We start from the raw sequence: 27,039 nt of genomic DNA on the forward strand, positions 1-27,039 counted from the left end.
TTTAGACAGATTTGTGAACAATATTTGAGAGTAATGGGTCTTTTGTGTATGTAGAAAATGTTTGAGATATTTGAGTTCAGCTCATGCAAAATGGGAGCAAAACCGAAAGTGTTGCGTTTATATTTTTGTTCAGTGTATGTTCTAAAGCCTTTTGTGTCGTGTATAAGTGAAAAAAGAAAAATATATTTTCCGTTCAGCATTGCAGTTATATGTTCTAAATGCCTTTTTGTTGTGTATTAGTGGCAAAAGAAAAATATATTTGCCGTTCAGTTGTGTAGTTATTTGTTCTAAAGCCTTTTGTGGCATGTATTTGTGGCAAAAGAAAAATATATTTGAAGTTCAGTGGTGAATTGTGATTGTTATATTTATATATTTTTTTGGGGGGCTATTAATAGGAAAAAGAATACGTCTTATTAGCCATTCTGCAGCGAACCGACATTGTTATACAGCCATTGTTGGGTGTATTAATGGGAAAAATAAGTACGTGTTATTAGCCGTTCTGAGGTGAATTTACATTGTCATTCAGTGGTGAAATTTGTTTGTGATACAGCCTTTTTTGGGAAAATTAGTGGGTGATTGTAGACTTTCTTCGTTATGACCCGAATTCTGTCGATTAGCCATTCAGTGGTGAAAATTGTTTGTGAAACTGCCTTTTTTGGGAAAAATTATGGGTGATTGTGGACTTTCGGTATGAACCAAATTTGTCGATTATCCATTCAGTGGTGAAATTTGTTTATGATACAGCCTTTTTTGGGAAAATTGGTCGGTAGCTGTAACTAAGGTTAAGGACAATATATGTCCTTTACAGCCCACTGGGTAAATGTGGTTCCTACCCAGCCACACCAGCACCTTGGCCTGGTGATGCCGCTTCCTCCTCCACGTTCTCACACCGTTGGTCCTGCGACAATGTCCGCCTCTACCTCCTCATCCTCCACTGTGTCCTCTGCCTCCACTGCAGGGACAATTGAATACTGATGGACTACTGACGTAATGCTGACCAAGTGAAGGCGGATGCTCCACAGACAGGATCCGTTTTTTGAGGGTTATTGTTCTGACGGATTAGAGGACGGGCAAAATAATCAGTGACATCAACAGAAACTTACTGCTGACACCCTCTCCACTCTGTCGGGGGGACTCTACGTGTATAAGCGTTTAATAAAACAGGTTCTGTAGACATCTATGTGGAAACAGCTGACGGCGGTGTAAAAGGAGTGCGCTTCTTCTTGACGCTAACATCGACCTGTAAGGCTGAGTTCATACTTGAGTGTGCAATGATTCTAAGAGCGATGCCTGTCATCTGCATGTCATACGGACTCACAGTATTATTACACTATGACTAGACTCCTTATGCGTGTTACTACACCCCTATAAAGGCTCTCTGCAGCCAGGAAATATCCATTTTTTTACTCAATTCGCCGTGAATAAATACAGATCGAACCCAATTTTTTTTTTTTATTCGGCGAACCCGCCAAATCGAATTTTTTTTAAATTTGCTCATCTCTAATTAAAATAAACAACATACCATTTGCCAGGTCTGGGGTACTGCAGGACCAGGAGCTGCTACCATCATCTTTGCTCCTATGTAATTTTTCTAAAAAGAAGAGGTTCATTAAATTACTAGATTTTTGTGATGGTGTGACACTCAATGGAATGCTGTGTAAGTGACTTTTAAAAGAGTGAGTGTAAGGAGCATAATCAGGGATAGGTGCTGTAGGTAGACACCCAAGGCACGTTTGAGAGGTTGGTGGCAAAATCTCCAGAAAATTGGTGAGGAATAGAACTAAGACAGGAGCTGCAGATAGGGTGGTAGAGTGAACAGATAGCCCTCTATCGTGAATGGCACATATGTGGATGGGTAGAAGGAAAGACAGTGTAAGTAATATATAAAGGGGGGCCATATAAATATATGATTAGTCGGGGTCTGACACCCTGCACCCCATTAATAGGTGCCAGAACTACTCTGTGTGGAGGATGGAGCTGATCGGGTGGAAATGTGGGACAAGTTCCATTGACTTCAATGTCAATGTTTAAGCCAAGTTCCAATAAATTTTAAGCATGTAGTTTCAAAAAGTTAAAGAAAAAACTCAATATAATCGGTGTATATCAGGTAATGAAGTTATAATGCATTAGTACAATATAGCAAAATGAAAATGTAGTACTCTACAATCCTCTACAAATCTTTGTGGCAAGGTGTATGCAAATCAGTAAAAGGAAATTAGCATACTGTCTTAGTGAATTACTTTTTTTTTACTTTAAGCTCAATCAAATACAATCAATTGATTAATCAGTTCATTCACTCCTGTTCTCTAAAATTAGGAGCATGTAAATGAATATTTATGAAAGCATTTAATTGCAGACAGTTGCCTGCATATATTATCCAAAGTTGTTCCTAGTGTGGCTTTCACTTTTCTGCAAACCTTGCACCTGTCTAAAGGTAATCGAAGTTCAAAGGTCTGAAGCAAATGTTAGAAATGTAATAGCCAGATGGATATAAAAATATAAAAATATATAAATCATCCAGATCTAGTGCCCTATAACAGAAATAACCATACAGTGGGACATTTATCATTTCCTGTTGTCTAATCACGCTTTTAGAGGCACATTGATTAAGACCAGCGTTTAGACCGCCTAATTTAAGTGTATTTCAGTATAATAAATGACCCCCTTAGTCCTTAAATATAGACTACTTTGAAAAGTAGTGAGGGTCACCAAATGTTGTATAAGTTGACCAAATGTTGCAACAAAACACCACAATTACCATGACTTGCAACTTTTTAAAGCCACAAAACAGATGGATCTGATTTGATAAATGTCCTTCATAGTCTTCATAAAAGTAACAGTCATGGTAACTCCATAATAAAGGCTATCACAGTAAAGTTGCAGAAAAATGCACGTAACTTACCAAAATACTCTCACTGCCCTCTTCCAATGCCAGAAAGTCATGTGAACAGCCACATTTACTTGGTGACTGACAAAAGCCTGTGTGATAACTATGGTGCAGGCTGTTCTGCTGGGAATCCAAGGACTCTTTATAATTATGTCACTGCCTTTAGGACCTTCAGCCCCTTTTGTAAGTCAGAGCTATTAAAAAAGAGTGTCTCATGTTCTGGAAATCCCAGTACAGATTTGTCCTCCCTTACCTTAGTGCAAATTTGGCTATGCTCTTCAAACTCATGTAAGGCTAAATCGACATCAGCGTTCAGCCTATCCATCATTCTACTCCATTATAGGAGCAGAAGAATGGTAAGGATGGAATAGGGACATAAATGAGGCGAACAGAGCTTATGGACCCCATTGACTATAATGGGGTCCATTAGGTTTCCACTCAGAGGAAGTGTTTTGAAGCAGAGACAAAAGTCATGCATGTAGGACTTTTGTTTCCGCTTCAAAACTCTTCCTCTGAGTGGAAACCTAATGGACCATATTGTACTCTATGGAGTCCGTAGGCTCCATTCGGCTCAGTTATGTGACAAATCCATCCTTTTCATTCTTCTGTTCCTATAACGGAGCAGAACAGAAAGCCTGAATGCTGATGTGAACTCAGCCTTAATCAAATTCAATACATAAGTGTGCTTGAGCTTCCGATTATATAGAGAGTTGAGAGGACACCTAGAAGTTTGGGTTTGACGGATTTGGCCGAACTTCACAAAAAAGTTTGAGTTCGGGACCCGAACTTGACCTGAACTTGACCCCGAACCCCATTGAAGTCAATGGGGACCCGAACATTGGAGCACTATAATGGCTGTAAAAAAAGTCATGGAAAGGGCTAGAGGGCTGTAAAAGGCAGCAAAATGTGGTTAAGAGCATGGCAAGTGCTCTGAAAATAATAGGGAAATTACTTCAAATAACATAAAATACGTAAAAATAAAAAATAATAATCTTGATCTAGGAGGAGGAGGTCCTTATGGAGTAGTAGGTTGAGGAGGCGGTGGATGTGGCGGTGTAGGTGGAAGCAGTGGTGGAGGAGGAGGAGGTAGCCAACACTGGTTTTTGTTTTTTATTTTATTTTTATTTTGTTCAATTTTGGGTAGACTCCAAAACATTGGGAAATATAAAAAATAAAACAAAGAGAAAATGCACTGGAGTCCAACAATGGCTGGGTGAGGCCGGTATGCATGTCTATTCTGCACAAGGTAAGGAAAAGTCCTGTGGGATCCATGCCTGGTTGATTTTAATGAACGTGAGCTTGTCCACATTGGCTGTGGACAGGCGGCTGCGCTTGTCTGTGATGACACCCTCTGCCGTCCTAAACAAAGGTTCAGACAATACAGTGGCTGCACGGCAGGCCAGCACCTCAAATCCGTAAAGGGCAAGCTCAGGCCATGTGCCCAATTTGGAGACCCAGAGGTTGAAGGGGGCAGACCCATCAGTCAGTACGTGTAGACGTGTGCACACATACTGCTCCACTATGTCGCACTTCCCCGTGACGTCCACAATCCAATTGGATATTTTCTCTATAAACTTTCGATGTTCTTTTATGTGCCTACCATGGTGATCACGGGTAACGGGGAATCAGGGTTTGACTCCGGAGAGGGAGCCTGAGAAAGGGATACGACATCCAAGGGAGGTCAATGGCTGAAATCTGATCGGGTGTAAATGTGGGACAAGTTATTAAATTAAATTCAGCACATGCGCCAGGCAAGGGATGTGCGTCAAACTGGCTAGGCCCAGAGCTGCTATGAGATTTTGCCCATTATCGCACACCACCAGGCCGGACTTGAGGCTCACTGGCACCAACCACTCATCGGTCTGTTGTTCCATGCCCGTCCACAGCTCCTGCGCGGTGTGGGGTTTGTACCCCAAACAGATAAGTTTCAAAACTGCCTGCTGTCGTTTACCCCTTGCTGTGCTGAAGTTGGTGGTGAAGGTGTTACGCTGACCGGAAGAGGAGCCGGTAGAGGATGAGGAAGCAGAGTAGGAGGAGGAAGCAACAGGAGGCAAAGAGAAACGCCCTGCAATCCTCGGTGGTGGAAGGACATGCGCCAAACTGCTATCTGCCTCAGGCCCAGCCGCCACTGCATTTACCCAGTGTGCTGTTAGGGAGATATAACGTCCCTGACCGTGCTTACTGGTCCACGTATCTATAGTAAGGTGGACCTTGCCACAGATGGCGTTGCGCAGTGCACACCTGATTTTGTCCCCCACTTGGTTGTGCAGGGAAGGAATGGCTCGCCTGAAAAACTAGTCGCGGCTGGGCACAACGTACTGTGGGACAGCCACCGCCATCAGATTCTTAAAACTGTCCGTGTCCACCAAACGAAATGACAGCATTTCGAAGGCCAGGAATTTTTTAATGCTGGCATTCAGGGCCAGGGATCGGGGGTGGGTAGGGGGGTACTTCCTCTTTTGCTCCAGTGTTTGGAAGATAGACAGCTGAACGCTTCCATGGGACATTGTGAAGATGCTTGGTGACCGAGGTGGTGGCGTTGCTGGCACATCCTCTGTTTGCGGGGTGGCAGGTGCCACTGTCACTCCAGAGGGTGATGAAGAGGTTGAGACTGCAGCAGAAGAGGAAGCAGGAGGAGCCAGGAACTTTTCTTTGTTTTTGAGGTGTCTACTCCACTGCAGCTTGCGTTTTGCACTTAGATGCCTGGTCATGCAGGTTGTGCTCAGGTTGAGAGCGTTTATGCCTCACTTCAGGCTCTGATTGCAGAGCATGCAAACCACTCGTGTCTTGTCATCAGCACATTGTCTGAAGAACTGCCACACCAAGGAACTCCTTGGAGCTGGCTTTGGTGTGCTCGGTCCTTTGGTGCAGTGGGCAGTAGCAGGCGTACTGTCTAGGGGACTGCCACTCCGCTTTTGCACCCTGCTCCCTCTTTTTCTGTGCTGTTGGCTCTGTGCGACCTCCAAACTACACAGGTCACTCGCATGACCTTGATTCCATGTGGGGTCGAGGACCTCATCGTCCTCCACATCATCTTCCTCCCAGTCTTTACCCCTGCACTCCTTATTGGTCTGCACATTGCAGAAAGCCACAGCAGTTGGCACCTGTGTTTCGTCATCATCCGAGATGTGCTGCGGTGGTCCTCCCACATACTCATCCTGAAACATAAGTGGTTGGCCATCAGTGCACTCAATCTCTACCACTTCTGGGGCAGGGCTATATGGATGTCCCTGGGAAACCCCGCTAGGAGAGTCATCAAAAAGCAGAAGAGACTGCTGCATGACTTGGGGCTCAGACTGCTTGGCTGATTTGCAAGGGGGCGAGGTGAAAGACTGATGGCCATGGGCCAACTCTGATCTTTCAGCAGGGGATTGGATGGGAAACAATGTGAAGGAACTGGAGGCACTGTCAGCTTGTTCTGGCCTCACCATTCATAGAGCGGCATTTGGGCCTACCAAATAACGCTGAAGGTTCTGTCGCCTACTCGCACCTGAGGAAGGTGTTTCACTTGTGCGTGTAGCTGGCACGGATCGACCACGTCCTCTCCCTGCAACAGGAGCTCCACCAACACCAGCAGCACCACGACCAGGGCCACGTCCCTTTTTTTACGCTCTCCTCATTTTTTGCGGTCACCAACAGAAGTAACAGATGTTTTTACTAAATTTAATTCCCTGTCAGCAATGCAAAGCAGGGGTTTTTCAATGGCAAAAATGGGTTAATGTCACCCACCAATGGAACAGACGAATTTTAGAAATATCGGTCCCTGTCACCTATGCAGAGCAGGGTTTTTTTAACGGCAAAAATCGGTTAATGTCACCCAACAATGTAACAGACAATTTTTTTTAAATTAATTCCCTGTCTGCTATGTAGAGCAGGGGTATAAAACAGCCAACAATGCAAATATGTCAACCCCTGAACTCACAGACGGATTAACTATATTATTGTCCCTGGCACATATGCAGGTGCAGGTGTACTTCACACAAAAATTGGTTTGTCGCCCACTTAACTAACAGACGGATTAAGTATTAAATTATTATTTATTTTATCTTTCAATATATCTTTATTGAGAATTTTTTCATAAATCCAAAAAATACAGTGATCAGAGGGATCGTACATATCACCCGTGCAACGGGTTATATTATATTACATTAATATGCGTTGTTCGCATGTATCAGGTGGAATCATGTACTCCAAAGATTACATCTGTACAATAGTTGGTATAGCGTCAGTACAATCCAATGACCATATCTTACAGAATAAACATGGAGAAATGAACGGAGAACGAGAAAATAAATAAATAAAGAAAGAAAAAGCAGAGAGGCAGACTCTGTGTAGTATATCAAGGCTTCCGAATATACATCAAAAGCATAAATAATGCAAGCAAGTATTGACTGTGTAAATACCCTTTATGTTTATAGGTTGTTAGAGACAATCTATTGATCACTGGAGTTACCACTCCACTGTGCCCACTCCCTTTCAAATTTGCGTACCGCAAAGTTTTTGTGTGCTAACATTTTTTCAAAAGACCTAGTAGTGTCCACTGAGTTGATGATTTCCTGTATGGTCGGAATTGTTGAACTTTTCCAGTTCCTAGTTATAGCCAATTTTGTGGCTAGGAATAAGTGCATGGCAATGGTCCTAAAATCATATGGGATCTCTGTAATATTAATAAAAAGCAAGGCCAAAGCTGGGTCACTTTTTAGCTCGCGGCCCGTTATTTTTGACACTAGCTGGAAGATGCCAGCCCATAAATCCTTTAACAAAGGACAGCACCATAATATGTGTATAAGGGACCCTTTGCCCCCACATCCCCTCCAGCACAGCGGCTCCAAGCCAGGATAAATGCGGCTCAATTTCAGAGGGGTAAAATACCACTTGAGTAGAGTTTTCGAGTATGCTTCAAGGTGAGATACACATTTCAATCGTTTAGTTGCATATGTGATAGCTGTGGACCACTGCGCTGGGTGCGGTTTTTACAAAGGAGTTTTTCTTGCCTAAGAATGTATATAGAGGGCGGATCCCCTTCCACTTGGGTTGTGTCAAGTTCCATTGGCACAGGAGTTCCGCGTGTGAATGAACCATCAGTGTAGGATTTGTGGCTAAGAGGTGGCAAACTCTCAAATACTTATAAAAGTCATTTTTGTGTATTTTGAACCTTTTTTGCAGATTTTCAAAGGAGTCAAGATCCTTCGAATTGAGCAAATCCGCCACCGTTGCTATTCCCTCCTTTTTCCATCCCTCTAGAGAGAGGTCAGGGATAAGGTATTGCAATGCCTCTATTGGAGTGATTTTTGCTATGGAAACAGTTGTTTTATGATCACTGCCATGGTATCTTTTCCAGGCTTTCAAAGAAGTAGAGAGTAAATACGGGAGGGGATGTGGTGATAGTTCTTTGAAAAGAGAGGCTAACAATATAGCCTTCAGGTTATGAGTAGGGGCGAGTGTCTGTTCAATATGGACCCAATGTTTGTGATTATCAACGACCCACCATTCCCTAAGTTGGTGTACTCTAGTGGCAAGATAGTAATCAAAAATATTTGGAAGATTTAGGCCTCCCACTTTCCTAAATTTGGACATTTATTGATTTAGCGATGCGAGGTGGGCCCTTCTTCCAAATAAACTTATTCAGTAGTTTGTTAACAGTGTTAAAGAAGGAGCTGGGAAGGTCCACTGGGAGAATTCTGAATAAATAAAGAAGCTTAGGGAGCACATGCTGCTGAAAGGCTGCCACCCTGCCCAACCATGAAAGTTCCGTTTTCATTATGTTATCCAATTCTTTCTGGAGGTCTAGGAGGAAAATAGGAAAATTTGCTTCGTACAATTTTGGGATAGTAGGGGTAAGTTGGACCCCAAGGTATTGAACTCCTGCTGTCTGCCAATCCCAAGAGTAGGACTGTTTTAACTGGTTCAGGGTATGATTGGGTATAAAAAGGGGGAGGGCTTGGGACTTGCTCTCGTTCAACTTATAAAATGACAAAGAGCCATATGTATGTATGACCTTCTTTAGCTCATGGAGGGACACGGCCGGGTTGGTTAGGGAAAGAATTATGTCATCCGCGTATAGTGAAAGGGTGTGTTGCCTATCCCCTATCCGGACTCCTGAGATGTTCCCATTTTGTCTGATAGCTTGCGCTAACGGCTCTAAGGATAAAATAAAGATGAGGGGGGATAGGGGACAGCCCTGCCTTGTTCCATTTGAAAGGATAAAGGGGTCTGACAGTTCCCCATTAGTTAAAACTCGAGCCGCAGGGCCCCTATACAATGCTCCTATAGCTTTGATGGCATCTGCAGGGAATCCCATCTTTTGGAGCACCGAGAAGGCAAACGACCAATTAACTCGGTCGAATGCCTTCTCGGCATCCAGCGTAAGGAACACCGTGGGTATTCGTAGATTGTTGACTCTATCAAGAAGGTTTAATACTCTTCTGGAGTTGTCAGTGATTTGCCTACCCGCGACGAAACCCACTTGGTCAGGAGCAATCAGGGACGGGACAATCTCTGCCAACCTGTTCGCCAATAGTTTAGCGTATATTTTCAGGTCAGTGTTGAGGAGGGAAATAGGCCGGAAATTTTGGGGGGCGGTTGGTTCCTTGCCAGGTTTTGGCAAAGTGACAATAGTGGCCTCTAGCATCTCTTTGGGCATATGACCGTCTGACATAGTTCTCAATAGGGATGAGTGTAGGTGCGGTCCTAGGATCTCTGAGAAGAGTTTATAGTAGGAGTTAGACAGGTCATCCGGGCCGGGACTTTTTTGATGGGGTAGTTGCTTAATAGTACGCAGTATTTCCTCCAGAGTGAAGGGCATGCAGATTTTAGTTTGCTGTTCTTCAGACATGGAAGGCAATGAGAGGGAGTCGAGGAATTTATCTATGTCCTGCTCAGAAGGTTGAACCACCTCCTTATTATCAGCTAGGTTATATAGTTGTGAGTAAAAGGACATGAAACTGTTTGCAATTCCTTTTGGGTCATATATTTTGTGGGTTTTTGAGGGGTTCCAGAGAAAGGCGATCCGGGAATTTTGGGTCTTACATTTGATTCTGTTGGCTAGTAATTTCCCAGCCTTATTTGCTTGTGAATAATACATAGCTTTCACTTTTTTCAGGGACATTTCATATTTATGCAGCATGTGCTCCCCCAGCTGAGCCCTAAGAGAGCGAAGCTCCTCCGAGTGGCTAGGAGTAGGAGATGCTTTATTCAGAATCTCTAATGCACGGATTTTGTTCATTAGATAAGTAGTGAGGTATTCCCTTTTCTTTTTAGCTCTATGCCCAAGCTTAATAAAAATGCCCCTAATATAGGCCTTGTGTGCTATCCAGGTGATAGATGGATTGTCTACTGAGTTAACATTGTTCTGAAAATATTCAGATAGTGCGGTTTTCACCTCTAGCTGGCAATCCAGGTCGGCTAGTAAATATTCATTTAATCTCCAAGTCGGGTTCGGAGGGCGGTTATACTCTTCTGAGACTGTCACTGAAACGGGTGCATGGTCTGACCATGATATGGTACCTATTTCGGAATTTGTGATAGACAGGAGTGAAGCTCTGTCCACCAGCACAAGGTCTATGCGGGAATATGACAGATGTGAGGGAGAGAAGTACGTGTAATCACGTTCTGAGGCATGGTGTAGGCGCCAGATATCGTATAAGGCCATTTTGGAAAGTGTGCCCATTAGTGTATTAGAGTCCCTTCTTGTGAGGGAGGATGAGTCTACAGAAATATCTGGGACTATATTAAAATCTCCACAAATAAGGACCCTTCCTTGCTGAATGGATTGGACCTTATTCAGGAGCTTTTGAAGGAAGCGTTGAGGATGTGTGTTGGGTGCATAAAGACTTACCAAGGTGTATAAGACGTTGTTCAGATAACATACGTGAATAATATACCGCCCACCGGAGTCGACACTGGAGGATACCGCAGTATACGCCACCGTGTTTTTGATTGCTAGCAGCACTCCTCTTTTCTTTTTGGTGCAGTGAGCCTGGAGGATAACTGGGAAACATCTGTGTTTAAGACGGTCAGCGTCAGCAGCTAATATATGTGTCTCTTGGGCACAGAAAATATCACATTGCAGGGAGAGGGCCTCCCTCCACATCAGGTTGCGCTTATAAGGGCTATTTAGCCCCCTAACGTTTAAAGTGCTAAGCTTCAGTACCATTTTTAATCGTCAGAGCTTTTGGCGCAAAAAATATATCCCGATGCGGAGGGAGGCACAATCCCAGCAGCCAAGGATTCACACCAGTAAGTATAACATAGCATAGAATTCTGCCTAGAACATAAAAAAAGAAGAAAGGTGAAAAGGTGAAAAACGAAAAATGAGACAAAAACAATGACTGGGAGAACATAACACATAGTAAGGCACTGATTTGTGCCTTAGCACTTTTTGGGGAATGAGTCCTGCCAAAAGCCAGAACAGAGGCTAGTAGGACTGCTGCTCCATAACATTAGAAGCAGAAAAGATGTCCCCTTTAATGTGTTTTCTTGCGTCGTCTATTCTCCACCAATTGCCAATCTCCATAACTTTGATGATGCCTAGGAGCCTCAGGATCATGAATAGGTTCCACTGTAATGTTCCATGAAGCGAGAGTTGCTTTTCCCTCAGCTACTGATCGGATCACTACCATTGAGCCCTCCTTGTGAATTAAAAGCTTTACCGGAAAACCCCACCTATACGCGATGGAGTGTGCTCTCAAGGCAGTAGTGATAGGGGCCAGGGACTTCCTAAGCTGTAGTGTCGCTGCTGAGAGGTCCACAACTAATTTCACCCCCTCATATGGGGCCGGGAGAGTTCCCAATTTCCTTGCGGCTGTAAGGAGTTGCTCCTTAATGTGAAAAAAGTGCACCCTTGCTAGCACATCTCTTGGTACATCATCCGGCAGGTGCTTAGGCTTGACAATCCTATGTGCTCTGTCGATTATCAGATCACTTTCAGCGCTATTAGGTAGGAGCAAGCGTATCAGCTTCTGTATATATCCTGTTAATTCAGACGTGGTTACATCTTCTGGGACTCCCCGCATTTTGAGGTTGTTCCGGCGGGAACGGTCCTCTAAGTCCGCAATTTTAGCTTTAAGTTGGGTGACTTCATCAGAGAGGAGCTCATGAGAGTCAATTAAAGTGTTATGGGAAGAGGCAAATTCGCCCATCTTCGTCTCCACATGTTCCATCTTATCCCCCAGCTCTGTTACTGTAGCCTGGATCGGGATTATTGATTTAGCTATTTGTGCAGTGATGGAATGGTGAAATGCTAGAAGCATGTCTTTTAATAAAGTTCCAGAGGCTGGTTGGTCTGATGTCTGCAGACTCTCAAGCGCCTCTTGTATAGATGGGGAACCCGGCTGACTCCCCGATGGGATTGTACACTCACCGGAGTTGTTGAGGCCTCGATACCGTGGCCTCTGTTTGTCAGGGCTGGCGGACGGTGAGGTCTGGGTAATGGCGCTCTCAGGAGGCGCGGGAAGGTCTTCCACCATCATTCTGTGCTCTCTATATGAGGCTGCAGCTGGAGGGGATTCCACAGGAGGGGTGCTGGATGGAATATGCTGTTGCTGGTGACCGGACGGGGAGTGCGCTCCCGATGAAGAGGAAGGACTGGAGCCCGGTGTGCTGCGCGCTTCTTCTCCGCCGGCGCCATCTTTGAACTTCTCCTGGGTGAAGTAAAAGTTAAGTTTGCCTTGTTGTTTTAGGCTCTTCTTGCCTCTGGTCATCATGGAGGCGTACCGGAGCCTGGAGAGACGAACAGGCGGCTCTTTGGTGGATGTGAGTGGGGTTTAGCAGGACTGTAACGCTGTAATGGAGCAGGAGCTCAGGTTCATGCGTCCATCTCCCTCGGCTGCTTGGCCACGCCCCCCATTATTATTTATTTTAGATGTTGCATTGCGCCCACCAAAAAATTGCTGTAGGAAGGTCAGCCACAGAATGGACAGACAGATAAATTATCTTTCTGTGTCCGGGGTGTAAAAATAGTGTATTGCACATGTGCCCTGGCTGTACAATTGTGTACCTGGCCTATGTTGGTGCAGGAACCCACCCTCAAAGCCAATTGTGAATGACTGGCCTGATAACCGTGGAAATGTCACCCCACGATCCTACAGATGGATTTACTGTATTTATTTCCCTGGCTGTCAGATATGCAGTGCAGGCCGTAAAGGTACTTTATGGAAAAAAAATAAGATTTTTTCACCCACAGTGAAACAGATGGATTTACTGATTTATTTCACTATCAGATTTGCAGTGCAGGCCGCAAAGGTACTTTATGGGGGAAAAAAAGGTGATTTTTTCACCCACAATGAAAAAGATGGATTTACTGATTATATTTCACTATCACAAATGCAGTGCAGGGCGCAAATGTTCGTTTTAGCAAAAAAATATTAATTTGTCCCCCCAGAATCTAACAGATGGATTTACTGAATTGATTACACTCACATTTGCAGCACAGGGGTACTTTACAGAAAAAAATGTGAATATGTCACCCCCTAACTCTCAGACGGATTACCTATATTATTTTCCCTTCCCCTGGCACATATGCAGTGCAGGTGCACTTAAAAAATGGGTATATGTTGCCCACTGAGCTAAAAGAACAGGATTCAATTATTGTCCCTGGCACATATGCAGTGCTGGTGCACTGCACTTGCACAAAATGGCTGCTGACGCCCACCTAACTAACAGACGGATAACACTTATTTTTCTGTGTCACTGGGCTCAGGGCAGGGTACAAAAATGTTGCATAGCACCCACAAGAGAAAAAATCGCTGTAGATCGCAGAGTTAACAAATTCTGATATCAGATTCTTTCATATTCTCTCCCTTTACAGCAGCAGCATCCTATCCCTACATTACAGGGAGTGCAGAATTATTAGGCAAGTTGTATTTTTGAGGATTAATTTTATTATTGAACAACAACCATGTTCTCAATGAACCGAAAAAACTCATTAATATCAAAGCTGAATATTTTTGGAAGTAGTTTTTAGTTTGTTTTTAGTTTTAGCTATTTTAGGGGGATATCTGTGTGTGCAGGTGACTATTACTGTGCATAATTATTAGGCAACTTAACAAAAAACAAATATATACCCATTTCAATTATTTATTTTTACCAGTGAAACCAATATAACATCTCAACATTCACAAATATACATTTCTGACATTCAAAAACAAAACAAAAACAAATCAGTGACCAATATAGCCACCTTTCTTTGCAAGGACACTCAAAAGCCTGCCATCCATGGATTCTGTCAGTGTTTTGATCTGTTCACCATCAACCACAGCCTCCCAGACACTGTTCAGAGAGGTGTACTGTTTTCCCTCCTTGTAAATCTCACATTTGATGATGGACCACAGGTTCTCAATGGGGTTCAGATCAGGTGAACAAGGAGGCCATGTCATTAGATTTTCTTCTTTTATACCCTTTCTTGCCAGCTACGCTGTGGAGTACTTGGACGCGTGTGATGGAGCATTGTCCTGCATGAAAATCATGTTTTTCTTGAAGGATGCAGACTTCTTCCTGTACCACTGCTTGAAGAAGGTGTCTTCCAGAAACTGGCAGTAGGACTGGGAGTTGAGCTTGACTGCATCCTCAACCCGAAAAGGCCCCACAAGCTCATCTTTGATGATACCAGCCCAAACCAGTACTCCACCTCCACCTTGCTGGCGTCTGAGTCGGACTGGAGCTCTCTGCCCTTTACCAATGCAGCCACGGGCCCATCCATCTGGCCCATCAAGACTCACTCTCATTTCATCAGTCCATAAAACCTTAGAAAATCAGTCTTGAGATATTTCTTGGCCCAGTCTTGACGTTTCAGCTTGTGTGTCTTGTTCAGTGGTGGTCGTCTTTCAGCCTTTCTTACCTTGGCCATGTCTCTGAGTATTGCACACCTTGTGCTTTTGGGCACTCCAGTGATGTTGCAGCTCTGAAATATGGCCAAACTGGTGGCAAGTGGCATCTTGGCAGCTGCACGCTTGACTTTTCTCAGTTAATGGGCAGTTATTTTGCGCCTTGGTTTTTCCACATGCTTCTTGCGACCCTGTTGACTATTTTGAATGAAATGCTTGATTGTTCGATGATCACGCTTCAGAAGCTTTGCAATTTTAAGAGTGCTGCATCCCTCTGCAAGATATCTCACTATTTTTGACTTTTCTGAGCCTGTCAAGTCCTTCCTTTGACCCATTTTGCCAAAGGAAAGGAAGTTGCCTAATAATTAAGCACACCTAATATAGGGTGTTGATGTCATTAGACCACACCCCTTCTCATTACAGAGATGCACATCACCTAATATGCTTAATTCGTAGTAGGCTTTCGAGCCTATACAGCTTGGAGTAAGACAACATGCATAAAGAGGATGATGTGGTCAAAATACTCATTTGCCTAATAATTTTGCACGCAGTGTAGTAAGAGCAGAGTGACGTGCGGCGCTACGTGACTCCAGCTTATATAGAGGCTGGGTCACATGCTGCACTGGCCAATCACAGCCATGCCATTAGTAGGCATGGCTGTGATGGCTTCTAAGGGCACAAGAGTTAAACGCTTGTTGATTGGCTGCCCTGCAGCTTTTACTGAAATGTTCGGGTTCGGGTCCGGTGTCAAAAAATCTTACAGTTCGGGTTTTCTCAACCCTAATTATATATAGACATAGCCCTTTTGGATTTTTTGGTACAGAGACAAATTTGTGGTGAAACAGTTCACAAGGACCTGAAGTAGCAAAGAGTCCATACATCCTCACACCATCAACATCTCTAACTGTCGTCCTGATTTTCATATTGTGGACACCTGAATATCAGATTTATTGGATTCCATTCCTTCCAAAAAATGTCCTTCCCACTCCAAAGGGATTCCACATTCAAGTCCACATGCTTGGGCAACATTGGCCAAGATATTACTATTGATGGCCTATCCTTAGGATAGGCATTAAATATATGATTAATGGAATATGACACCCAGCAACCGCTGACCCACGGTGTCAGAGTAGCTTCAGCACCAGAACAACTATACATAGCCACATCCACTGTGTAGTGGATGGAGCTGGTTACTGCAGTAGCCAGATGTGTCAACTAGCCAATGGATGAAGTCATGTCATACAGTACCAGCACCAACATCCAGCACCTAAGCAATGTACCCCAAGGCAGCTGATAGGCAGGGGTGAGTAGTGTTGGACTCCAGCCAATCAGATATTGATGGCCTGTTCTCAGGATAGGTTATCTATAGTAAAGTAATAGTAAGGTGTTTTTTTGTAACCAATAGACATCATATTGGTTATTAGTAAATGTGATTAATGTTGCTTTATTATAGATTTGTATTCTAAAAGGTTGTATATGGAAGAAGAATAGTTAACTGGCAGCCCTTACGGACAGCTTCCGGTTGTTGGGCTGGCCCCACCCTCCTGGTTAGAGAGTTGCTGGCAAGTAAGCCAAGAGTGAAGGCGTGTAGCAGTTTTTAGCTGAAACAGAAAGGAAAAGAGAATCCTAATACAGGGAGATACCAACACTGTGAGATAACAAGCTACCAGAAAAGCAACTGTACTAAGAGTGAGAAGAAAAAATCTTCTATAGAAGGTTGAGGACCATTAAAAGGGACAGTGCCTAAACAAGAAAGCCAGTGAAAGGTAACACGTGTTTACGGCTGTAGACTGCATATGGTTCGGGTTCTACTGTTTCAGGTGCCCGCCATACTACTGAGACAGGCGGGCCATCTGTTAAAAGAATTGCAACCCGCAGTCGGGCACTGCAGAGATATTCAGCAGGAAATTGCACTTTTTTGGTCAGTTGAGTAGAAAGTTTGTATGTATAGAAAGGGACTCAGAGAGGATCATCATAGTAAGCACTAACTATACACAAACTTTCGGAAAAGCCTACTTAGTGATATATCTGTGGACAGTGCCCATTACTTGTGCTGTGCCACCTATCATCCAATCAGTAAAACAGAGACTATATTTTGCTTTAATCAAACTGGCCTAGTCATTTGTCGACATATCCGAACCCAGAGCACCTGTTCTCCTGCCTTGCACCCCACTGCTCACTCACCAAAGACACCCCAGCCTCTACTGAGCATGAGACCCCGAATCCAGGATATGTCCCAAGGGGAAGTAAGGGTGAGCCCGTCCACCTACCACACGTCAAGCATGGGGTAGGGATGGAGCAGGACAACTTCCATCCTCTTCACCTCAAATCGCCCCCTTACTGTGGGCAAGTGGGCTGCATATGTGCTATAGCGGGATGCATACTAGTAGACACTTGGAAATGGGCCTTAAATGAATATAGCCATTGTCTCTATGTCTTAACAATTCCAATTTTTTGACAACGTTAATCAAATTTATTAATTAAAAAATGAATTTATGAACTTTTGTATCATTTAATTAGCACACAAGACTGAACAGGCATAATGGTAAGAGATAATATATTTGGCAAGAAGAGTAAGAGTAAGACTTTCCTCATGCATTAATGTGTAATGGAACAAAATGATTGAATCAGACTAATTATTGCATTACATAAGCAGAGGAAAACTAATTAAAAATGAATTAACAAGATTTTTTACACCTTAAGTAAAATTTATAAATTGAATTACATCTGTGCACTCCATTGTGGTGAAATCCCGGTCACGTAGGTCGTGAACAACACTTTCTACTTTACAAGTACTCTGAAGAATGTTTGTTAAAGATTATGTATTGCAATGACCTTGTGCTGATCCCGTCAGATGATGAATATGCCACACGTCTGACGATCATAAGATTCCTTTCTCTGTCACTTCAGTCACTTGGAGGAGATCAAATAAAGTCAAACATGCCCCTAGGTGTTGAACAGAACATTTAATGATTTTATGGGAAGTAAAAGCAGCAGATGACACCGGTTCCATCATAAACTTCACGCTATGTCACCTTAATCAAATGTAAGAGGGAAGAAAGGCCCCCGACTGGCAGTATAAGTGACCCAAAAGGGTTCAGGATGAGCATAAAACAGCATAAAACTCTATGATTTATTTAACTAGAAATGACAAATTATGTTTGAAGAAAAGATACAAAGGAAATGTTGAGGTTAAGATTGTAGGTCTGTCAGAATATGCTCTGAGAGAACTAGCCTGCTATCTCATTATAAATGGACAGTTTTCGATTGTGAATTTTTTTATAACGGAAGTAACCAATATAAACTTTAATACTCTAAGGAGCATAGCAGAGAATGGTAAACTTTAAAGGGGTTGTCTGGCCAATAAGATTTTTAAAGACATAAAAAAAATACAGTAGTCATGCTCACCTCCACCAGTCCCCTGACTTTCCCATTTAGACACTCTCCAGGTCCCCACTGGTCTCTGCTAGTGATGAGCGGCAGGGGCAATATTCGAATTTGCGATATATCACGAATATTTAGACGAATATTCGTCAAATAACAATTATCAGGGGGAGAAAAACAGAACTGGATCGCACATCCACAATGCTATGCTTTAAACTAATTAAACTCGCTTCTCAGCGCCATATAGAAGTGTACAGCCCCCCATATTGCATGCTGTACAAGAGGTGTTAGTGTACATTTTGATCAAAAGGCATAAGCCCACTCACCACGCCAAGGTCGCCTCTTTGAGTGAGACCTACTCTGACAAAAAGGCGCAGCACAATGCGGTGACAAAGCGGCAGAGCCCTAGTAGGCGGCGGGACCCAGAAGTCAAACAGCAACCCTGTCCAGTATCAGGTGCCTCCCCCCCTCATGTGCCAGTATCAGGTGCCAACACCCCCTCCCCCCCAGGTGCCAGTATCAGGTGCCAACCCCTCTCCCCCCCCAAGGTACCAGTATCAGGTGCCAACCCCTCCACCCCATGTGCCAGTATCAGGTGCCTCCCCCATGTGCCAGTATCAGATGCCTCTCCCCCCCCATGTGCCAGTATCAGGTGCCAACCCCCCCTCCCCCCCAGGTGCCAGTATCAGGTGCCAACCCCTCTCCTCCCCATGTGCCAGTATCAAGTGCCCCCCGCTCCCCCCATGGCAGTAACAGTCGGGTATTAAAGAAATAAAATAAACACTTCTACTTACCTCCATGTCAGCGATGCGATGCAGCTTCTTCCTGTGTCCCGCCCTGTATGTCCATATATGGAGTCAGTGCTTGTATTTCAGAAAAGGTTTCTGCTGGGATTCGAACCCACGACCTTCTATATCAGAGGCAAAGCACCTAACCTCTAGACCATAAGAGATGCCTTGCTGCTGATTGAAAAAAAATGAGACTTCAACTGTTATAGCTGGCTAAGTGTACATCTATACACATGACAGCTGCTCATTTATAGAGATATAGCAGAGCTGAGTGTGCTGGGACAGCTGTCATATAGAGATATAGCAGTGCTGGGTGTGTTGGGGCAGCTGTCATGTGTATAGATGTACACTTAGCCAGCTATAACAGTAGAAGTCTCATTTTTTTTTTCAATCAGTTGTAATGCAGCCTTTATGGTTGTGAGGGTTAATGCTTTGCCTCTGATACACTCAGACTTTGGAGGTTGTGGGTTCGAATCCCAGACACATCAGAAGACTTTAGGAGACAGTAAGATTAGATCGCATTAGCGAGGGGGCCTGGTCAGCTGCTGTGAAGGGGCCCTGAACAGTAAGACATCAATATTTAACTAACTTGAAAATAAACTGTCACACACGCTGCCGGGCAGCCCGGGCTTCCCCGGTAGTTACGCCACTGGCACTGGGTCCCACCAACCCACCATCACAAATTAGAAAAAAATTGCTAATTTATAAAATTAAATATCTCTACTTTTTTTTTTTTTATAAATAGCAATACCTTTAAAAATAGTTATTACTTAACATTTCCCTTATGTCTACTTCGTGTTTAGATCAGTTTTAAAATTACATTTCATTTATTTTTGAAGTAACAAAGCTTCTAAGTTTATAAGCAAATATCAAAATTAAAAAGAAAAATTACCAAACCAACTTTTTTAACGACCAATTAATTTAATATGTAACTTTATTGGGCTTATGAAGTGTAAACAACCCATAAATCACCCAATTTTTTAAACTACACCCCTCAAGCTATTAAAAAATAATTTTGTAAACCCTTTGGTTACCTAAATAAAATTCACTGAAAAAGTAAAAGACATTCAAATATTTACATTTGTTTTAAAGAATGTACATTTTTTATTATATTTTATGCAACTCATCAAGGATTTACAGCAAAACTAAACACTCAGTCTATTACCCTGAATCTGGAGTTTACAAAAACACCCCATGTGCAATCAAAAACTGATGTATGGGCGCACAGCAGTGTACAGAGTGGAAGGTGCACCATATGAAGTAAGGAGAGAGGGTTCAACTAAAATGGTAATTAGCTATGTCGCATGTGAAGAAATCCAAAGCTAACCCAAAGGCGAAAAACAAAAAAAAACTACCCCTTTCCGGAAACTACACTACTGAAGTAATATTTCAAGCTGTGTAGTGAGCACTTTGACCCATCAGGCATTTCTCAAATTATTTTTTTCGTTTTTTTATTACAGTAATCATTAAAATGGAAAAAAAAAAATTAAAAGATGCAGCAGACTCAGCAAAGACCCGTGACAGACATCCGGGTGCAGCAGCGGAGTCTGAACAAAAGGGTGCAGCAGCTGTAGGAGATGCAGCATACCGATCTGCAGGAATTACGTATGTGACCTCCAGGAGCTACTGACCAAATTGCCATAGAGAAAATATTTGGGTATTTAAACATTATTAATAAATAGTTTTTTTCCGTTGCAACATGTGCTTTCATTTGTTAATAATGTTATGTTATGGTGTAATTTTAAACAATAACTTTGCTGTAAGTACCCTTTAGTCCGGGTGCAAATTCTTCATGATCAGGGCAGACAACAGCAGCAGTTAATGGTAATGTTGTATTATAAGTAGAGTTGAGCGAACACCTGGATGTTCGGGTTCGAGAAGTTCGGCCAAACTTCCCGGAAATGTTCGGGTTCGGGATCCGAACCCGACCCTAACTTCGTCCCGAACCCGAACCCCATTGAAGTCAATGGGGACCCGAACTTTTTGGCACTAAAAAGGCTGTAAAACAGCCCAGGAAAGAGCTAGAGGGCTGCAAAAGGCAGCAACATGTAGGTAAATCCACTGCAAACAAACGTGGATAGGGAAATGAATTAAAATAAAAAAAATAAAAATAAAAAATTAACCAATATCAATTGGACAGAGGTCCCATAGCAGAGAATCTGGCTTCACGTCAGCAGAGAATCAGTCTCTTCATGCCATAGCAGAGAATCTGGCTTCATGTCAGCAGAGAATCAGTCTCTTCATGCCATAGCAGAGAATCTGGCTTCATGTCAGCAGAGAATCAGTCTTCATGTCATAGCAGAGAATCAGGCTTCACGTCACCCACCACTGGAACAGGCCACTGTCACACATTTAGGCCCTGGCACCCAGACAGAAGAGAGAGGTCCCGTAACAGAGAATCTGGCTTCATGTCAGCACAGAATCAGTCATCATGTCATAGCAGAGAATCAGGCTTCACGTCACCCACCACTGGAAGAGGCCACTGTCACACATTTAGGCCCTGGCACCCAGACAGAGGAGAGAGGTCCCGTAACAGAGAATCTGGCTTCATGTCAGCACAGAATCAGTCTTCATGTCATAGCAGAGAATCAGGCTTCACGTCACCCACCACTGGAAGAGGCCACTGTCACACATTTAGGCCCTGGCACCCAGACAGAGGAGAGAGGTCCCGTAACAGAGAATCTGGCTTCATGTCAGCACAGAATCAGTCTTCATGTCATAGCAGAGAATCAGGCTTCACGTCACCCACCACTGGAACAGGCCACTGTCACATATTTAGGCCCCGGCACCCAGACAGAGGAGAGAGGTCCCGTAACAGAGAATCTGGCTTCATGTCAGCAGAGAATCAGTCTTCATGTCATAGCAGAGAATCAGGCTTCACTTCACCCACCACTGGAACAGGCCACTGTCACATATTTAGGCCCAGGCACCCAGGCAGAGGAGAGAGGTCCCGTAACAGAGAATCTGGCTTCATGTCAGCACAGAATCAGTCTTCATGTCATAGCAGAGAATCAGGCTTCACGTCACCCACCACTGGAAGAGGCCACTGTCACACATTTAGGCCCTGGCACCCAGACAGAGGAGAGAGGTCCCGTAACAGAGAATCTGGCTTCATGTCAGCACAGAATCAGTCTTCATGTCATAGCAGAGAATCAGGCTTCACGTCACCCACCACTGGAAGAGGCCACTGTCACACATTTAGGCCCTGGCACCCAGACAGAGGAGAGAGGTCCCGTAACAGAGAATCTGGCTTCATGTCAGCACAGAATCAGTCTTCATGTCATAGCAGAGAATCAGGCTTCATGTCACCCACCACTGGAAGAGGCCACTGTCACACATTTAGGCCCCGACACCCAGACAGAGGAGAGAGGTCCCGTAACAGAGAATCTGGCTTCATGTCAGCACAGAATCAGTCTTCATGTAATACCAGAGAATCAGGCTTCACGTCACCCACCACTGGAACAGGCCACTGTCACATATTTAGGCCCTGGCACCCAGACAGAGTAGAGAGGTCCCGTAACAGAGACTCTGGCTTCATATCAGCACAGAATCAGTCTTCATGTCATAGCAGAGAATCAGGCTTCACGTCACCCACCACTGGAACAGGCCACTGTCACATATTTAGGCCCAGGCACCCAGGCAGAGGAGAGAGGTCCCGCAACAGAGAATCTGGCTTCATGTCAGCACAGAATCAGTCTTCATGTTATAGCAGAGAATCAGGCTTCACGTCACCCACCACTGGAACAGGCCACTGTCACATATTTAGGCCCAGGCACCCAGGCAGAGGAGAGAGGTCCCATAACAGAGATTCAGTCTTCATGTCAGCAGAGAATCAGTCTTCATGTCATAGCAGAGAATCAGGCTTCACGTCACCCACCACTGGAACAGGCCACTGTCAGATATTTTTAGGCCTCAGCACCCAGGCAGAGGAGAGAGGTCCCATAACAGAGATTCAGGCTTCATGTCAGCAGAGAATCAGTCTTCATGTCATAGCAGAGAATCAGGCTTCATGTCACCCACCACTGGAACAGGCCACTGTCAGATATTTTTAGGCCCTGGCACCCAGGCAGAGGAGAGAGGTCCCATAACAGAGATTCAGGCTTCATGTCAGCAGAGAATCAGTCTTCATGTCATAGCAGAGAATCAGTCTTCATGTCACCAACCACTGGAACAGGCCACTGTCAGATATTTTTAGGCCCCGGCACCCAAACAGAGGAGAGGTTCATTCAACTTTGGGTTGCCCCGCAATATAATAGTAAAATGAAAATAAAAATAGGATTGAATGAGGAAGTGCCCTGGAGTACAATAATATATTGCTAAGGGGAGGTAGTTAATGTCTAATCTGCCAAGGGATGGACAGGTCCTGTGGGATCCATGCCTGGTTCATTTTTATGAACGTCAGCTTGTCCACATTGGCTGTAGACAGGCGGCTGCGTTTGTCTGTAATGACGCCCCCTGCCGTGCTGAATACACGTTCAGACAAAACGCTGGCCGCCGGACAGGCCAGCACCTCCAAGGCATAAAAGGCTAGCTCTGGCCACGTGGACAATTTGGAGACCAAGAAGTTGAATGGGGCCGAACCATCAGTCAGTACGTGGAGGGGTGTGCACAGGTACTGTTCCACCATGTTAGTGAAATTTTGCCTCCTGCTAACACGTTCCGTATCAGGTGGTGGTGCAGTTAGCTGTGGCGTGGTGACAAAACTTTTCCACATCTCTGCCATGCTAACCCTGCCCTCAGAGGAGCTGGCCGTGACACAGCTGCGTTGGCGACCTCTTGCTCCTCCTCTGCCTTCGCCTTGGGCTTCCACTGGTTCCCCTGTGACATTTGGGAATGCTCTCAGTAGCGCGTCTACCAACGTGTGCTTGTACTCGCGCATCTTCCTATCACGCTCCAGTGTAGGAAGTAAGGTGGGCACATTGTCTTTGTACCGGGGATCCAGCAGGGTTGCAACCCAGTAGTCCGCACACGTTAAAATGTGGGCAACTCTGCTGTCGTTGCGCAGGCACTGCAGCATGTAGTTGCTCATGTGTGCCAGGCTGCCCAGAGGTAAGGACAAGCTGTCCTCTGTGGGAGGTGTATCGTCATCGTCCTGTGTTTCCCCCCAGCCACGCATCAGTGATGGGCCCGAGCTGCTTTGGGTGCCACCCCGCTGTGAACATGCTTCATCCTCATCCTCCTCCACCTCCTCCTCATCCTCGTCCTCCTCGTCCTCCAGTAGTGGGCCCTGTCTGGCCACATTTGTACCTGGCCTCTGGTGTTGCAAAAAACCTCCCTCTGAGTCACTTTGAAGAGACTGGCCTGAAAGTGCTAAAAATGACCCCTCTTCCTCCTCTTCCTCCTGGGCCACCTCCTCTTCCATCATCGCCCTAAGTGTTTTCTCAAGGAGACATAGAAGTGGTATTGTAACGCTGATAACGGCGTCATCGCCATTGGCCATGTTGGTGGAGTACTCGAAACAGCGCAACAGGGCACACAGGTCTCGCAAGGAGGCCCAGTCATTGGTGGTGAAGTGGTGCTGTTCCGCAGTGCGACTGACCCGTGTGTGCTGCAGCTGAAACTCCACTATGGCCTGCTGCTGCTCACACAGTCTGTCCAGCATGTGCAAGGTGGAGTTCCACCTGGTGGGCACGTCGCATATGAGGCGGTGAGCGGGAAGGCCGAAGTTACGCTGTAGCGCAGACAGGCGAGCAGTGGCAGGGTGTGAACGCCGGATGCGCGAACAGACGGCCCGCACTTTATGCAGCAGCTCTGACATGTCGGGGTAGTTGCGAATGAACTTCTGCACCACTAAATTCAGCACATGCGCCAGGCAAGGGATGTGCGTCAAACCGGCTAGTCCCAGAGCTGCAACGAGATTTCGCCCATTATCGCACACCACCAGGCCGGGCTTGAGGCTCACCGGCAGCAACCACTCGTCGGTCTGTTGTTCTATACCCCGCCACAACTCCTGTGCGGTGTGGGGCCTGTCCCCCAAACATATGAGTTTCAGAACGGCCTGCTGACGTTTACCCCGGGCTGTGCTGAAGTTGGTGGTGAAGGTGTGTGGCTGACTGGATGAGCAGGTGGAAGAAGAGGAGGAGGAAGCTGAGTAGGAGGAGGAGGAGACAGGAGGCAAAGAATGTTGCCCTGCGATCCTTGGCAGCAGAAGGACGTGCGCCAAACAGCTCTCCGCCTGGGGCCCAGCCGCCACTACATTTACCCAGTGTGCAGTTAGGGAGATATAGAGTCCCTGGCCGTGCTTACTGGTCCACGTATCTGTGGTTAGGTGAACCTTGCCACAGATGGCGTTGCGCAGTGCACACTTGATTTTATCGGACACTTGGTTGTGCAGGGAAGGCACGGCTCTCTTGGAGAAGTAGTGGCGGCTGGGAACAACATACTGTGGGACAGCAAGCGACATGAGCTGTTTGAAGCTGTCTGTGTCCACCAGCCTAAATGACAGCATTTCATAGGCCAGTAGTTTAGAAATGCTGGCATTCAGGGCCAGGGATCGAGGGTGGCTAGGTGGGAATTTACGCTTTCTCTCAAATGTTTGTGAGATGGAGAGCTGAACGCTGCCGTGTGACATGGTTGAGATGCTTGGTGACGCAGGTGGTGGTGTTGGTGGTACATCCCATGTTTGCTGGGCGGCAGGTGCCAACGTTCCTCCAGAGGCGGAGGAAGAGGCCGAAGCTGCAGCAGCAGAAGAGGCCGAGGCGGCAGCAGCAGAAGAGGTAGCAGGGGGAGCCTGAGTGACTTCCTTGTTTTTAAGGTGTTTACTCCACTGCAGTTCATGCTTTGCATGCAGGTGCCTGGTCATGCAGGTTGTGCTAAGGTTCAGAACGTTAATGCCTCGCTTCAGGCTCTGATGGCACAGCGTGCAAACCACTCGGGTCTTGTCGTCAGCACATTGTTTGAAGAAGTGCCATGCCAGGGAACTCCTTGAAGCTGTCCCAGATGGCGACGGTCAGTAGCAGGCGGAGTCTCTTGGCGGCGGGTGTTCTGATTTTGCCCACTGCTCCCTCTTTTGCTACGCTGTTGGCTCGGTCTCACCACTGCCTCTTCCTCCGAACTCTGAAAGTCAGTGGCACGACATTCATTCCATGTGGGGTCTAGGACCTCATCGTCCCCTGCATCGTCTTCCACCCAGTCTTGATCCCTAACCTCCTGTTCAGTCTGCACACTGCAGAAAGACGCAGCAGTTGGCACCTGTGTTTCGTCATCATCAGAGACGTGCTGAGGTGGTATTCCCATGTCCTCATCATCAGGAAACATAAGTGGTTGTGCGTTAGTGCATTCTATCTCTTCCACCCCTGGGGAAGGGCTAGGTGGATGCCCTTGGGAAACCCTGGCAGCAGAGTCTTCAAACAGCATAAGAGACTGCTGCATAACTTGAGGCTCAGACAGTTTCCCTGATATGCATGGGGGTGATGTGACAGACTGATGGGCTTGGTTTTCATGCGCCATCGGTGCACTTTCTGCAGAAGACTTGGTGGGAGATAATGTAAACGTGCTAGATGCACTGTCGGCCACCCAATTGACTAATGCCTGTACCTGGTCAGGCCTTACCATCCTTAGAACGGCATTGGGCCCCACCAAATATCCCTGTAAATTCTGGCGGCTACTGGGACCTGAGGTAGTTGGTACACTAGGACGTGTGGCTGTGACAGAACGGCCACGTCCTCTCCCAGCACCAGAGGGTCCACTAACACCACCACGACCATGTCCACGTCCGCGTCCCCGTCCCTTACTAGATGTTTTCCTCATTGTTCCCGTTCACCACAATTTTGAAAATGGCAAATTTGGGAATAGTTTTTCAACCCAGAACAAAAACTGTGCTTTTACGGTCACTACAAATAATTTGACCAGCTAAAACAGTACTGATTTGGAGGAATATAAATGTCAGGCCTATTTTTTAGGCGCTGTGTGACAGGTATACCTTTAATCACAGAATTAGACTTGTATCTGCACTGTAGCGTGTGTGTTAAGTTTTTCAGAATGACACTATCAGCACCTTGAATCTAATATACCCTTTTTGGGATAGATTTAAAGTAGGCCTGATATAGCAGAAACTACTAATTTTGAGAATGGTAAATTTGGGAATAGTTTTTCAACCCAGAACAAAAACTGTGCTTTTACGGTCACTACAAATAACTTGACCAGCTAAAACAGTACT

Source organism: Bufo bufo, chromosome 2 (genome assembly GCF_905171765.1).
Source record: "Bufo bufo chromosome 2, aBufBuf1.1, whole genome shotgun sequence".
NCBI classification, from domain to species: Eukaryota; Metazoa; Chordata; class Amphibia; order Anura; family Bufonidae; genus Bufo; species Bufo bufo.